This window comes from Chiloscyllium plagiosum, chromosome 10 (genome assembly GCF_004010195.1).
Source record: "Chiloscyllium plagiosum isolate BGI_BamShark_2017 chromosome 10, ASM401019v2, whole genome shotgun sequence".
In the NCBI taxonomy this organism is placed as follows: Eukaryota; Metazoa; Chordata; class Chondrichthyes; order Orectolobiformes; family Hemiscylliidae; genus Chiloscyllium; species Chiloscyllium plagiosum.
In genome coordinates, this window is record NC_057719.1 from 79040473 (window position 1) to 79054078 (window position 13606).

General features: G+C 42.5%; 1 long non-coding RNA gene across 1 annotated transcript; it reads right to left on the bottom strand.

Annotated features, from left to right (window-relative positions):
- Positions 1-51: 51 nt before the first annotated feature.
- On the bottom strand, positions 52-12648 carry LOC122553808. Its single transcript, XR_006312853.1, has 3 exons — positions 12545-12648; positions 9125-9157; positions 52-2374 (listed from the first exon to the last, which is right to left on the bottom strand). It is a non-coding gene; the product is annotated as an uncharacterized LOC122553808 (long non-coding RNA).
- Positions 12649-13606: the final 958 nt, after the last annotated feature.

Below are 13606 nucleotides of genomic sequence, written 5' to 3' on the forward strand. Positions count from 1 at the left end.
TGTCTAGGGATATGCAAGCTAGGTGGATTAGCCAGGGGAAATGGAGAGAGATGAGGATCTGGGCGGGATGCTCTTCAGATGGCCAATGTGGACTCGATGGGACAAGTGGCCTGCTTCCATAATATAGGGATTTTATGTACAGTGATCGATACTGTATTCAGTACTCCAATGTGGTTTCACTAGTGCTCTGTAATGGAAGCAAAACCCTCCTTACTTTTGTCCTCATTTCCCCTTGCAATAAAACATAACATTTCTATTAGGTTTACCAAATAATCAGGAAAGCTATTTACTAAACGTCTGTGTTTAATGCACTGGGACTATCAAATCCCGGTTTACTCTCGTCATTTAGGTAAAATATTTCTTTCTACCAAAATGGGCGAGTTCACTTTCTCACATTGGACTCCATTCACCAGATCTTTGCGCACTCACTTGGTCCACCCACATCCCTTTGTAGGTTCCTTACGTCCTCTTCACCACTGAACTTGCTATCTTTGTGTCATCAGCAAATGTAGCCACCAGCACATGGTTATTTACAACAGACTACCTGTTAGAGAATGGGATACACTCAAGGGACTCCTTCCTTACCTGGCAATCACCCAATCTACTTTCTCTCCCCGGTTGCATACGCTCAAGGTGCAGTCAATTCTGCTATAATGCATTAGCTCCATTCTTGTGCAATCCGTATTATAAGAAAATTGCATAATAGCACCACTGTTAATGGGACTAGAATCAGGTTATAACCAGTACACACTTTAAAAGTTCATGCTATAGAAACAGTGTCCCCAATTCGTCATCAGGTTGTAGCGACTTTGCATTAAGCAAACGCACATTATAGCAGAATGACCTGTTAGGGGTGATTACATCCAGAACAATGCCCTCCACCTAACCCTCAACCTCACAGTTGGACCACAGAGATGCCAGCTGTTACACAAACCCAGCTCATGACATTTACCGCTAATGTGTCCATCTGAGACTTGAAATGTAGGGTAAGCCTGCACTAGGTGAGCTGCTATCTTCCAATAATGTGGTACTGAGTCCAGCTCACCACATAGAATGATGCCAGGCCATGTCCCTGTTCTCAGCTGTTTTGCCTTCCTGTTACCAGGCTCCAGCGTTTGATCTCCAGCAAGCTGAGAGGTGCATTTGTGATTGGGACACAGGAGCAGGACTTTCTGCTGAAATAGGAACTTGGCAGAAATCAGAAACGTCAGGGTGGCAGGGTGTCACAGGGTAACGATCAGAAGGTGAAGTCAGATCTTGGCTGACTTTATAATTTTTTTTCAAACACACATAGTTGGCTCCAGCAATGCTGTGGACCCAATCATCCGTCAAGGATTAAATTTGTTCCCACAGCATAGGGCAGAAATCCAACTCAGTCTCCCAACTTGCTCTGCGGACTAGTCAATTTACTGACTGCCAGAATCCTGCTGTTAGGCATTTGCTGCCTTCCTGCAGGGTCACCATCTTCAGTTGGTTGACTTGTCAGAGCTCTCTGTTCCTGAATGTTCTACATTTCCTCCCTCACGCGGATCTGACTTTCAACAATCATGTAATTGATTACATTTCTGGTAATTCGATAGTAATTCATACGCTCTCTGGCTGCCCAAAAAGCCCTGTACAGCCGATGAACTATGTTTGGAATGAGCCACTGCAGCAATGAAAGAAACACAGCAGCCAGTTTACAAAGCAAGATCCCACAAATAGCAATTCCACAATGACGTGGAATTTACTTTTACTAGTAGCTGCGATAAATAGGAGCACATGCAATACTTCCTGCTATTTCCTTTTGAAATAGAGGCATGGGATCTTTTAACATCCAGCCAACTGGGTAGGCTGGGCCTCCTTCGAGTATATCACCTGAAAAATGGTACCTCCCCCAGTACAGCAATCCACCAGTACTGCACTGGGAGTGGAGGGCTGGAGTTGGGCTTAAGCTCCTTTTGGCACAGATTCCCTCAAATAAGAGGCCTGGGCAGTTTGAAAGGTGGTAAGAGGATTAAAATGTCCTTTGTTCCAGCAACAGCAGTGCAGAAATTACACGTACACATCATCTTTTATTAACATTTTTAACAAAAATGATCCATAAATAGCCACAAACATATCCTGCTCATTCTCTATTTTCTGGTTATAAATCAGTGAACTTGATCCACAGTCTGACATGCTTCACATATTTCAGTCCCACAGTTGATCCCTTTTTTGACCAAAACAAGGGTGTTATTTCATAAATAGGTCAGGGCAAGGCTGGTCTGACCACACACTCCATTTCGTCTTGGTGACTCTGTTCCATTGATAGCAGAAGTCCGCGTCACTTCTTCTGAGAGACTGACATTTTCCGAAGACCTTTTATTCTAAGTAGCAGCTCGTTAATAAAATCCTAGACCAGAGTTGGGTAAACAAAGAAAACAAGTTTTATTCTTAAAGCTTTTCTTTCTCATTGGGAACTCTCAATGTCAGTGGGCAAGTGACTGTAACTAAGTATTCAAGAAAGGATTGCGTCAAGAAAGGATAAATTAGCCTTAATTCTCTACTAAGCTGACCTTTCCCTAAAACTCTGCTTCCTTCTACCATTCAGGCATGTTATTATCCACTTCTAGAGCAGCTGGGACTTAAACCTAGGCCTTCTGTCAGAGAGGTAGGGACATTACCACTGTACCACCAGAGCCCTAGGGTTATGGTTTACATTACTCAAAGTCTGTACGTAAGGTCACTCAGAAAATGGAAGGTGAATAGATTATAGCGTCATAGAGATGTACACCATGGAAACAGACCCTTCAGTCCAACCTGTCCATGCCGCCCAGATATCCCAACCCAATCTAGTCCCACCTGCCATCACCCGGCCCATATCCCTCCAAACCCTTCCTATTCATATACCCATCCAAATGCCTCTTAAATGTTGCAATTGTACCAGCCTCCACCACTTCTTCTGGCAGCTCATTCCATACACGCATCACCCTCTGTGTGAAAAGGTTGCATTTCACACTTTTGAGAGCTGAGGCAGAATGGATCTGTGGATCTTTGACCATTATATCTCACAATGCCCAAGATATTTAGTATCCTCTGTCAATTATTTTTTATTCCTGGGTTATTATCGAGCCTGCCATAATATAAACTCATGTTTCAGACAAATTAACAAGAAATGAATTTTTTGGAGTGGTTTCCAAGTTTAATGCGATCATCTTCCAAGGAAGAAAACTTTCAGACTCAGTTGCGAGATGTAAATAATAACAAGTATTTATCTTGATCAGTCTGTGGTTGGCTGATGATGAGCTGTTAATCTCTTGTGGATAAAACGAGACTGTGGGAATGAATATTAAAAATACAGCTGCTCAATTAAATAAAAAAACAAGGCCATTAAAAATCACTCAAAATATTTGCATTCCAATGTACCCCTCCACTAATCATCTTGAGAGAGGTGATTCACACTATGACCAAATTTTGAGATGCTGAGTAATCTGGGAGTAATTGAAAGGAGCTCCAATGTTCACAAGAAATGAACTTAAACAAGAACCATGCTTGGAATAAAAAGGTTTGAAATTCATCTTGGGCACCAGCCAAAATTGCTGGTGTATTAGCAACCCATTATGCACTTGAGCCAATTTCCATTTCCATTGACGTCAATGGTCCCAACTGGCATTGTTTTAAGATTATGCGATATTTACCTACATCTGCATTTGATTCACTTTTCATTCTTGATTTCCTGTCATATCTTTAAATCCTCATAAAAGGTACCCCTGTGCTATTTGACTTTTACAAAACAAAATGAACTGCTGCATTTTTAATTTGCTGGAAAATAATTATTCCTCAGGGTCTATTTTATTTTGTCATGTAAACTTATAGCCAGTCAACTTAATTCAGTTGAATGACATTTCCTTATCATCTGTCTGGTAGCACTGTCAGGGAATGTAATAGTTGAGGTTTTGGTGCTCAAAAATTATGCTTAACATTATCCTTTAAGTTTGTTTTGTGTAGATTACATTTCACTGTTCTAAGAATTAAACTTTGTATAAGAGTTTAGCTTTAGAAAATGTCGTCAATGTTAACTTATTTTTAAAAAACGATTAATTAGAATGCACTAAATGTAATGCAATACAGGTGAGCATGTTACAGTCCCTGACCAAACAATAGCTGAACTGTGGCAAGTTAAAATAGCAAAGATTTCAAAGATGACCACATGCCAACTCAGCCTGCTCATTTCCTGATTTAACGGAGGCACATTTGGTTGCATTTCAGTAACCTGCTAACCGGAGAAAGGTAAATATCATCAATCTAAAATCAGATGAGGGTGACAATTGCAAGTCAAAACAGGCTGCAATGTTTTTCATAGGTGGGGTTCCTGGGACTAGAGAGAGGCTGTTAAATTTTATTTTTTATCAGAGCTCATACTAACCTATGTGCTCTTGTGTTTGACTTGCTTCATGATGAATATCAATCCATGACCATCTCATTGTGCTTGTCATTCTTCTTCTCCTTTTCTTCCCATTCTTCAATATTCCATCAGTGAATTACCATTCCTTTAAATTAGAATCTTCATCACTACCATGTAATGTATCCTGTGCAGCTTCAGCAGAGGTAGACGTAGGTCATTCCCTGACTGCTGACATACCATTTGGAACACATCTTCTGAAATATGGAACACCTGGGAGTGCCATCAAAAAAATGTGCGATCGTTAGCTATCCAGGGGAAAAACTTGACCATCAGGAGACAAAATTGAACTCCAGGGGGTTCACCACCACTGACTACCACAAGCATATCTTCACTTGTTAATATATGGTTTGGGATTCCAATAGTTCAATGAGGAATAAGATTGGTCTTATTGTTAATCTTGTACATGGGACCGAGGCGATTTGTTTTTCATGCAAACTGGCTACAGAAAAAGGATGTATCAAAGCAATCTTGCAGGATAATGGTGGCTCTGATCAGATCATTTCTTGCTGTATATCATGCAAACTCATGAATGGTCCTTAAAGGCTATCATTTTTAATTCTGAAAGGTGTCCAGTCTATCTCACATTACCTTGGAGGATAAAGTAGCTCAAACGAATAGCAATGTCCAGCAGTAACAAGATGAGGGTGTAAGGAAGATGCTGCAATCAAGCCAAAAATATATTCTGCCTGTCATACAGATGAATAATGTTGTATAAGGTGTGATGTTGGATATGTAGGCTGTTCTTCCCAAAGACTGGTAGACTGCTATGAAATTGCATAATCATTAAGTTGTTTGTAATTAGCAAAGTAAGGGTGGTATCTAATGAGCCCATGCTTGCAAAACTTAAAACATTGTCCAACATTTAGATGGAGAGGAATATCTTAAGTGCATACAAGACAGTTTTCTGATTCAGTATGTGGATGTACCGACTAGAGAAGGTGCAAAACCTGATCTACTCTTGGGAAATAAGGCAGGGCAGGTGACTGAGGTGTCAGTGGGAGAGCACTTTGGGGCCAGCAACCATATTTCTATTAGATTTAAAATAGTGATGGAAAAGGATAGACCAGATCTAAAAGTTGAAGTTCTAAATTGGAGAAAGGCCAATTTTGACAGTATTAGGCAAGAACTTTCAAAAGCTGATTGGAGGCAGATGTTCACAGGTAAAGGGGAGGCTGGAAAATGGGAAGCCTTCAGAAATGAGATAATGAGACCCCAGAGAAAGTATATTCCTGTCAGGGTGAAAGGGAAGGCTGGTAGTATAGGGAATGCTGGAGGACTAAAGAAATTGAGGGTTTGGTTAAGAAAAAGAAGGAAGCATATATAAGATATAGACAGGATAGATCGAGTGAATCCTTAGAAGAGTATAAAGAAAGTAGGAGTATACTTGAGGGATATCAGGAGGGCAAAAAGGGGACATGAGAAAGCTTTGGCAAGTAGAATTAAGGAGAATCCAAAGAGTTTTTACAAATACATTAAGGACAAAAGGGTAACTAGGGAGAGAATACGGCCCCTCAAAGATCAGCAAGGCAGCCTTTGTGTGGAGCCACAGAAAATGGGGGAGATACTAAATGAATACTTTGCATCAGTATTTACTGTGGAAAAGGATATGGAAGATATAGACTGTATGGAAATAGATGGTGACATCTTGAAAAATGTCCAGATTACAGAGGAGGGAGTGCTGGATGTGTTGAAATGGGTAAAAGTGGATAAATCCCCAGGACCTGATCAGGTGTACCCGAGAACTCTGTGGGAAGCTAGGGAAGTGATTGCTGGGCCCCTTGCTGAGATATTTGTATCATCGATAGTCACAGGTGAGCTGCCGGAAGACTGGAGGTTTGTTAACATGGTGCCACTGTTTAGGAAAGGTGGTAAGAACAAGCCAGGGAACTACAGACCAGTGAGCCTGATGTTGGTGGGCAAGTTGTTGGAGGGAATCCTGAGGGACAGGATGTACATGTATTTGGAAAGGCAATGGCTGATTAGGGATAGTCAACATGGCTTTGTGCATGGTAAATCATGTTTCAGAAACTTGATTGAGTTTTTTGAGGAAGGAACAAAGAGGATTGATGAGGGCAGAGCAGTAGATGTGATCTATATGGACTTCAGTAAGGCATTCGACAAGGTTCCCCATGGGAGACTGATTAGCAAGGTTAGATTTCATGGAATACAGGGAGAACTAGCCATTTGGATACAGAACTGGCTCAAAGGTAGAAGACAGAGGGTGGTGGCAGAGGGTCTGTTTTTCAGACTGGAGGCCTGTGACCAGTGGAGTGCCACAAGGATCAGTGCTGGGTCCTCTACTTTTTGTCATTTACATAAATGATTTGGATGCGAGCATAAGAGGTACAGTTAGTAAGTTTGCAGATGACACCAAAATTGGAGATGTGGTGGACAGCAAAGAGGGTTACCTCAGATTACAACAGGATCTGGACCAGATGGGCATTGGCTGAGAAGTGGCAGATGGAGTTTAATTCAGATAAATGCGAAGTGCTGCATTTTGGGAAAGCAAATCTTAGCAGGACTTATACACTTAATGGTAAGGTCCTAGGGAGTGTTGCTGAACAAAGAGACCTTGGAATGCAGGTTCATAGCTCCTTGAATGTGGAGTCACTGGTAGATAAGATAATGAAGAAGGCGTTTGGTGCTTTCCTTTATCGGTCAGAGTATGGAGTACAGGAGTTGGGAGGTCATGTTGCGGCTGTACAGGATATTGTGGATCAGTGGTGCTGGAAGAGCACAGCAATTCAGGCAGCATCCGAGGACAGGCAAACGGATGCTGCCTGAATTGCTGTGCTCTTCCAGCACCACTGATCCAGAATCTGGTTTCCAGCATCTGCAGTCATTGTTTTTACCTGTACAGGATATTGGTTAGGCCACTGTTGGAATATTGCATGCAATTCTAGTCTCCTTCCTATTGGAAAGATGTTGTGAAACTTGAAAAGGTTCAGAAAAGATTTACAAGGATGTTGCCAGGGTTGGAGGATTTGATTATTCTGAATTAACTAGCCAAAGTGGAGGCCTTTCCACACAAGGAGCAGACCACCTGGGGAAAATTGAGAGGGAGGTTATCATGTTAAGAGCAAAAGACATAGGAGGAGAAATTAGGCCATTCACCCTATTGAGTCTGCTCTGCCATTCAAATCATGACTGATACGTTTTTCAACACCATTCTCCCACCTCTTTCCCTTGACAATCAAGAACCTATCTATCTCAGTCTTAAGTATACTCAATGCCCTAGCCTCCACAGCTTTCTTTTTGTGGTGAATTCCATAGATTCACCACCCTCTGGCTGAAGAAGTCTCTCCTTATCTCTGTTCTAAAAGGTCTTCCCTTTACTCTAAGGCTGTGTCCTCGGGTCCTAGTCTCTTCTACCAATGGAAACAGCTTCCCAACATCCACTCTGTCCAGGCCATTCAGTATTCTGTAAGTTTCAATTAGGTCACCCTTCATCCTTCTAAACTCCATCAAATATAGATCCAGGGTCCTCAAACGTTCCTCTAATGTTAAGCTTTTCATGTTGTCAGAATTAAATTGATAGTAGGGACTGAAAGGCATTGAGCAGATTGAGAGATGATGTATTAAATTCATTGGGTGCTGTATGTTGGCACAGGGTAGTTACTTTACATATTTTGGTCTCATTAATAATGTGCACTGACATTCCGGAGTTGAAAATGCTTTACGTTTTGATAAAATGTCCACTGGGGGCAGTTTGCTTTTTTCCATTTATTTCCATTTTAGCTCCACACATTGCACCAGAGCTGGAGAAGATTCCTCTGTTTCACTTCTTACACAGAATTGCTTAGCGTTTGCAATAAAGAAACAGGGCCTTCCACTCAACATACCTGCCTCCTACCTTATTTCAGCTAACCCTCTCGGATTATTCATCTAGTCCTTCCCCACGTGCTCATTGAGCTTCCCCTTAAATACATCTATGCTATTTACATTCTAAGTACCCTGAATACTTCTCCTGATATTTCTCCTGAATTTTTCATTGAATTTTGTAGTGACTATCTTAATATCCTAAAGACTCCCTAGTTCCTCAACAAGTAGAAACATCTACCTTATCAAACCCCGACAAAGCATTCAAGATTCATTCAGAATTATCTTTTCAATTTTCTCGTGGTGTACCCTCTTATTACTGGTAATAGTGTTTTTGCATTTTCCTTTATATAAATTTATCTAATAACAGAGCTCAGAACTCAGTGATCCAGGTATGGTGTAACCAAAGTCCAATTTTGGATTCTGTTCCTTTAGGAAGCAGTTATACAGGCTGTGATCCTCTTGACTATAGAGATGTGAAGCCAGTAATATTATTTCAACAGTAAATGGGAAGTTATCAGATAGCTATCTTGATTGTGTGATTTGTTGTAATTGAGAGGGATACAGCAATGTGACAAAAGGTTAAGTATGCTCATATTGCTCCAAGCATAATATCCTACTACCCAGCCAGATTTATGTTCAGGCACTCAGTCGACATGAACTATCAACAGGAAAGAAGCTGCAAGTCTCCTGAACCACCCAATGCAGCACATCCACCAGTTCAGCTAATCCACCTAATCTAGTGACCCAGTGTGATATCCAGCCCTATGACCTAGCTGATCCACTAAAACCTCTGAACAACCCTCCTTTCTGAGGGGCCTGCAAGTGAAGTAACCTTGTGTGAGAGAGAGGTCACTGAGATCAGGTGGGTTCACTTACGTCTGTGGGTTTACAACATTCATGCAGCATCTCCTGTGAGGAAATAAAGATATCAAAATCATCAATTTAAAGCAAGGAACAACAAAGAGACATTAAAAAAAATCAGACTGGCTTTTTTGATCTTTTTAGCAGCATACCCTGAGTGGCACAAGATGCTGGAAACCATCATATAAAGTGATGTCCCATGCCCAACTGACCTCAGCTGCTTCATCAAAGCCCGTCCCTCATCATAAGGTCTGAAGCAGGAATGTGGAGTGATGTTTGCAAAACATTCAGTATTCTTCATTACTCCTCAGATACTGAAGCAGCTGGTGTCGAAATGCAGTAAAAGCTGAACAAACTTTCAGGTTTGGGCTGATAAGCAGCAAGCAACATTCACAACACACTAGTGCCAGGCAATGACTGCCTCCAATACTATAGGATCTATACTTAACATTAAATGGTGTTTCTATCACTGATAGCCCATTATCAACATCCTGGAGGTTGGGGGTGTGGGGCTGGAGAAGTCGAGGTATACCATTGACCAAAAGCAGAATTGGACCAACCATACAAATACAAAATGTCTACAGGATGAGAGTGCAGTTCCAACACTCAACAAGCTGATACAACCAGGACAAGGCAACTGTTTGATTTGCACATGTGCCATCTTCAACATTCACCCTCTCCATCACTGATGCACAGTGTGCACCATCTACAAAATGCACTGCAGTCTTTAACAGCAACTTACTGGCTCAAGGCTTCCACCACCTAGAAGGACAAAGACAGCAGATGGGGCAGCACATTGGCTCAGTGGTTAGCACTACTGTCTCACAGTACCAGGGATCCAGGTTCGATTCCACCCTCGGGCGACTGTGTGGAGTTTGCGCATTCTCCCAGTGTCTGCGTGGGTTTCCTCCAGTTTCCTTCCGCAGTCTAGGATGTGTGGTTTAGGTGAATTGGCCATGGTGAAGTGTTTAGGGATGTGTAGATTAGGTGCTTTAGTCAGGAGAAATGGAGAGTAGTAGGGGAGTGGGTCACTCTTCAGAAGGTCGGTGTGGTCGTGTTGGGCCAATTGGCCTGTTTCCACACTGTAGGGATTCTATGATTGAGGTGCATGGTAACACCACATTAAAACCACACGCTATCCTGACTTGGAACCCTACTATTCACATTCACTGTCACTGGGCCTAAATCCTGCAATCCCCAACCCATCAGCACTGTGGGTGAACCTATCTTGCGTGAACTGTATTCAATGCCATTTTGAAAAGGACACAGAAGATATGATCATATTTCAAGGAGGCAGCTCACTATCACCTTCTCCAGGGTAATTAGGATGTGCAACAAACACTGGACTAGACAGTGACACCCACAGACTGTAAAGAATAATATCTTTTTTTTCTAAACAAAGGCCAATCCCCCTTGTGGGGACTCCAATGGGCTTGAATAGAGTTAAAGAAAGCATGGGATAAGTCAGGATAAGGTGAAGTGTAACCCGCCCTTTATTTCATGTCTTAACCAAAGGTTGTTTATGAGGCAAATTAAGTGCATCTGCTCCTAAGTGCAGTTCATCTCATTGTGAAATAAAGTAGCTCATTGATTTCTCTCTGGCCTCATCTCATTAATGACTCTCTCGGTCTCCGATCGGAAATTAAAGAGACGTACATGTCAAGGACCTAAAACCTGGTCAGCATCAGAAAGGTGCACCATTGTTATTATCCCCCTACCCGACCTATAATCCCACGGTGTCACTATAGCGCAGAGTCAAACAGCACAGAAACAGACCCTTCAGTTTAACTCATCTATACCAATCAACTAAACTGGTCCCACTTGCCTGGGCTTGGCCCATTTCCCTCTGAACCTTGCCTCTACACTTACCTGTCCAAATATCTTGTAAATCTAAGTGTCCCTCTATCTACAATTTCCTCTCAGAATACACAGCTGTTTGATTTCACTTTCAATAAAAGGTAATAGATCACCTTGCATTTCCCTCACCCCCAACCGCCTGCAACAGATGATACCACTAGACCCATGAAGGGATCCCTGGCAAATCTAAATGTGGAACTGGACCTGGTGCCAAGACACTGCGCTGTAGTTTCACCATGATAGTAGCCTCCTAATTAGAGGTGGAGAGAGGTGGGAGGAAGTGATTGTTCAGAATTTCAAAAGGATGTTCCTTTTATTGGCACGGAGCCAACTTTCCTGACCATTGGAGGGCAGTGGGCAGGGCCTTGAAGCTAAAAAAGAACAGACTGAGCCTTCCCAGCATCACTTGCAGTGCAAAGTAAATAACTGAGGAGGGGGGCCATTTCACCCAGAGAGGTGCCATCACCTCTTGAAAAACAAAAATAAAATCACAGAAAAAGCAGCCAGTCCACTACCATAGGGAGCAGGATCACTGAATGGTCTTTGGCTGCAATTTCCACCCAGCAAGCAAGAAAGCCTCCTATTGCAAGGGGAAACTGGGAGATGACTGTGAAAACTGAAAATGCCCATGGACCTCAAATCTGTTGGGTTCCACAATGCGACCCCTCCCCCCACACAAAATTTCCAATGCCAAGAATGGCATCTCGAAACTGATGCGCAGAAAAGCCCCATTACTTTTCCTCAGATCCACCCACTCTCCTGAAAAGGCAGTCCTATATCTATTAATGGGGTGATAGAGTGGTTTCATTAATGCAGTGCATTGTGGTTCCTCCAGCCACCATTGAGCAGCGAGAGCCTAACCAACAAAGTTGAGAGTTTTATGGGACCACCATGAGGACGTACGTTTTAATAAAATCATAGCCAGGAGATTCTATCAAGGGACCGTCTCTCTTTAACGGGATCTTACAAACATAGAAAATAGGGGCGCCTTCAGAAGAACTGGGAAAAATGCACTCTCTTTAATCAGCTCCAGGGATCTGAGGTTTCTAGACTCCCCTTTTTTTGGGCTAGAAACACAGAAAACAGGAGCAGGAGTAGACCATTTGGCCCTTAGAACTTGTTCTTTCATTCAACATGCTCATCAGCCAACTCAGTACCCTGTTCCTGCTTTCTCCCCACACGCTAAAATCTCCTTAGCCCTTGGATCTATATCGAACACCATCTTGAAAACATTCAACGTTTTGGCCTCACTCACTATCCATGGCAGAAAATTCCTCACCACTCTCTCTGGGTGAAAAAAATTCTCCCAGTCTCAGTCTTAAATGGCCTATTCCATAATCCTAGACTGTAACCACTCCCCACCCACCCCCAACCCTCTGGGGGCAGTTCCGGACTCCCTAGTCATCGGGGACATCCTGTGTTTTGTTCTGTCTGGTCCTGTCAGAATTTTAATCAGCTTCAGTGAGGTTCTCACTCATTCTTCCAAATCTTGGTGAAGACCTATTCTCAGCAAAATGATTGAAGCAATTGAGATGATTTGAAATCAGAATAATAGCAATGAGAACAGAAAGCGGTTACCTGGAGTTTTGAACGCTGGTCTTCATCTGAGATTTCTAACAGTTCATCGATGTCAATCTCCAGATCTGGGATTTCTTCCTCCTTCAGAAATAATATATTTATGGAAAACATTACCGCAGATCTGGGAACACACAACTGGACTCAATTGAAGCAGTGACTTCCATACTGGATTCCATACAGCAAGGCTTTCTAAAGTGGGGTGGGAGCTGAAATTTGGAGGTTGCACGCTCTGAGGCAGCTTTGGAGCTCTGACCAAGTCCTAACAGATTAACAGTAGCCTTCCCACTCCAACACTCAGGGGACATGATAATTTGAGCCTCAGAATCTGGGAAGATGTTTTTGGAAGTACCACCATAAAGGATTGTGATGTTCAGCACCCGTATCCAAGGGATTGGGATTGTACTCTGTTGGATCAAAGGTAGCCAATACAATTCTGGGGTCTGCAATACCTTAACCATTGCGCAGCCATCACTCAGCGTGGACTGTTCCACTCCACCAACCGGATTGGTTTCAGTGCTGCTTAGAAATACAATTGGTCCACTACCCACCCTCACCCCTGGCTTAACACCAGGTCAGCTCTGTGCACCAAGTATTAAAGAGAAACTCATTAAGGCACCCATGTACCCACAAGGGAAAGCTTTCTCTGCTGGGAGAGCTCAAAACTTTGCTTGCAAAAGCAGTCTCTGTGCTATATTCTGTAGCAATCTTCACTTTCCCTACCATATACAGGTACCTATGCACAAACACTCATTTCCATCAAATTCTTTAACCTCAGCTCAGGCTCTGGCCCAGTTTCCAGGTCATAAACAATACATGATGTGGAGGCGCCGGTATTGGACAAAGTTAAAAACCACACAACACCAGGCTTCACTCCAGAAGGTTTATTTGAAAGTGCAAGCTTTCAGAGCGCAGCCTCTTCATCAAGTAGCTAGAGGGGCAGGACCATTAAAGTCCATGGGATGAATTTGCATTTGCAGATACATTCTATTTTGTTCAAAAACCACATGACCTATAGGCAGTCCATGTGATATTTTATGAATTACTACTGTGGAAATAGAACTG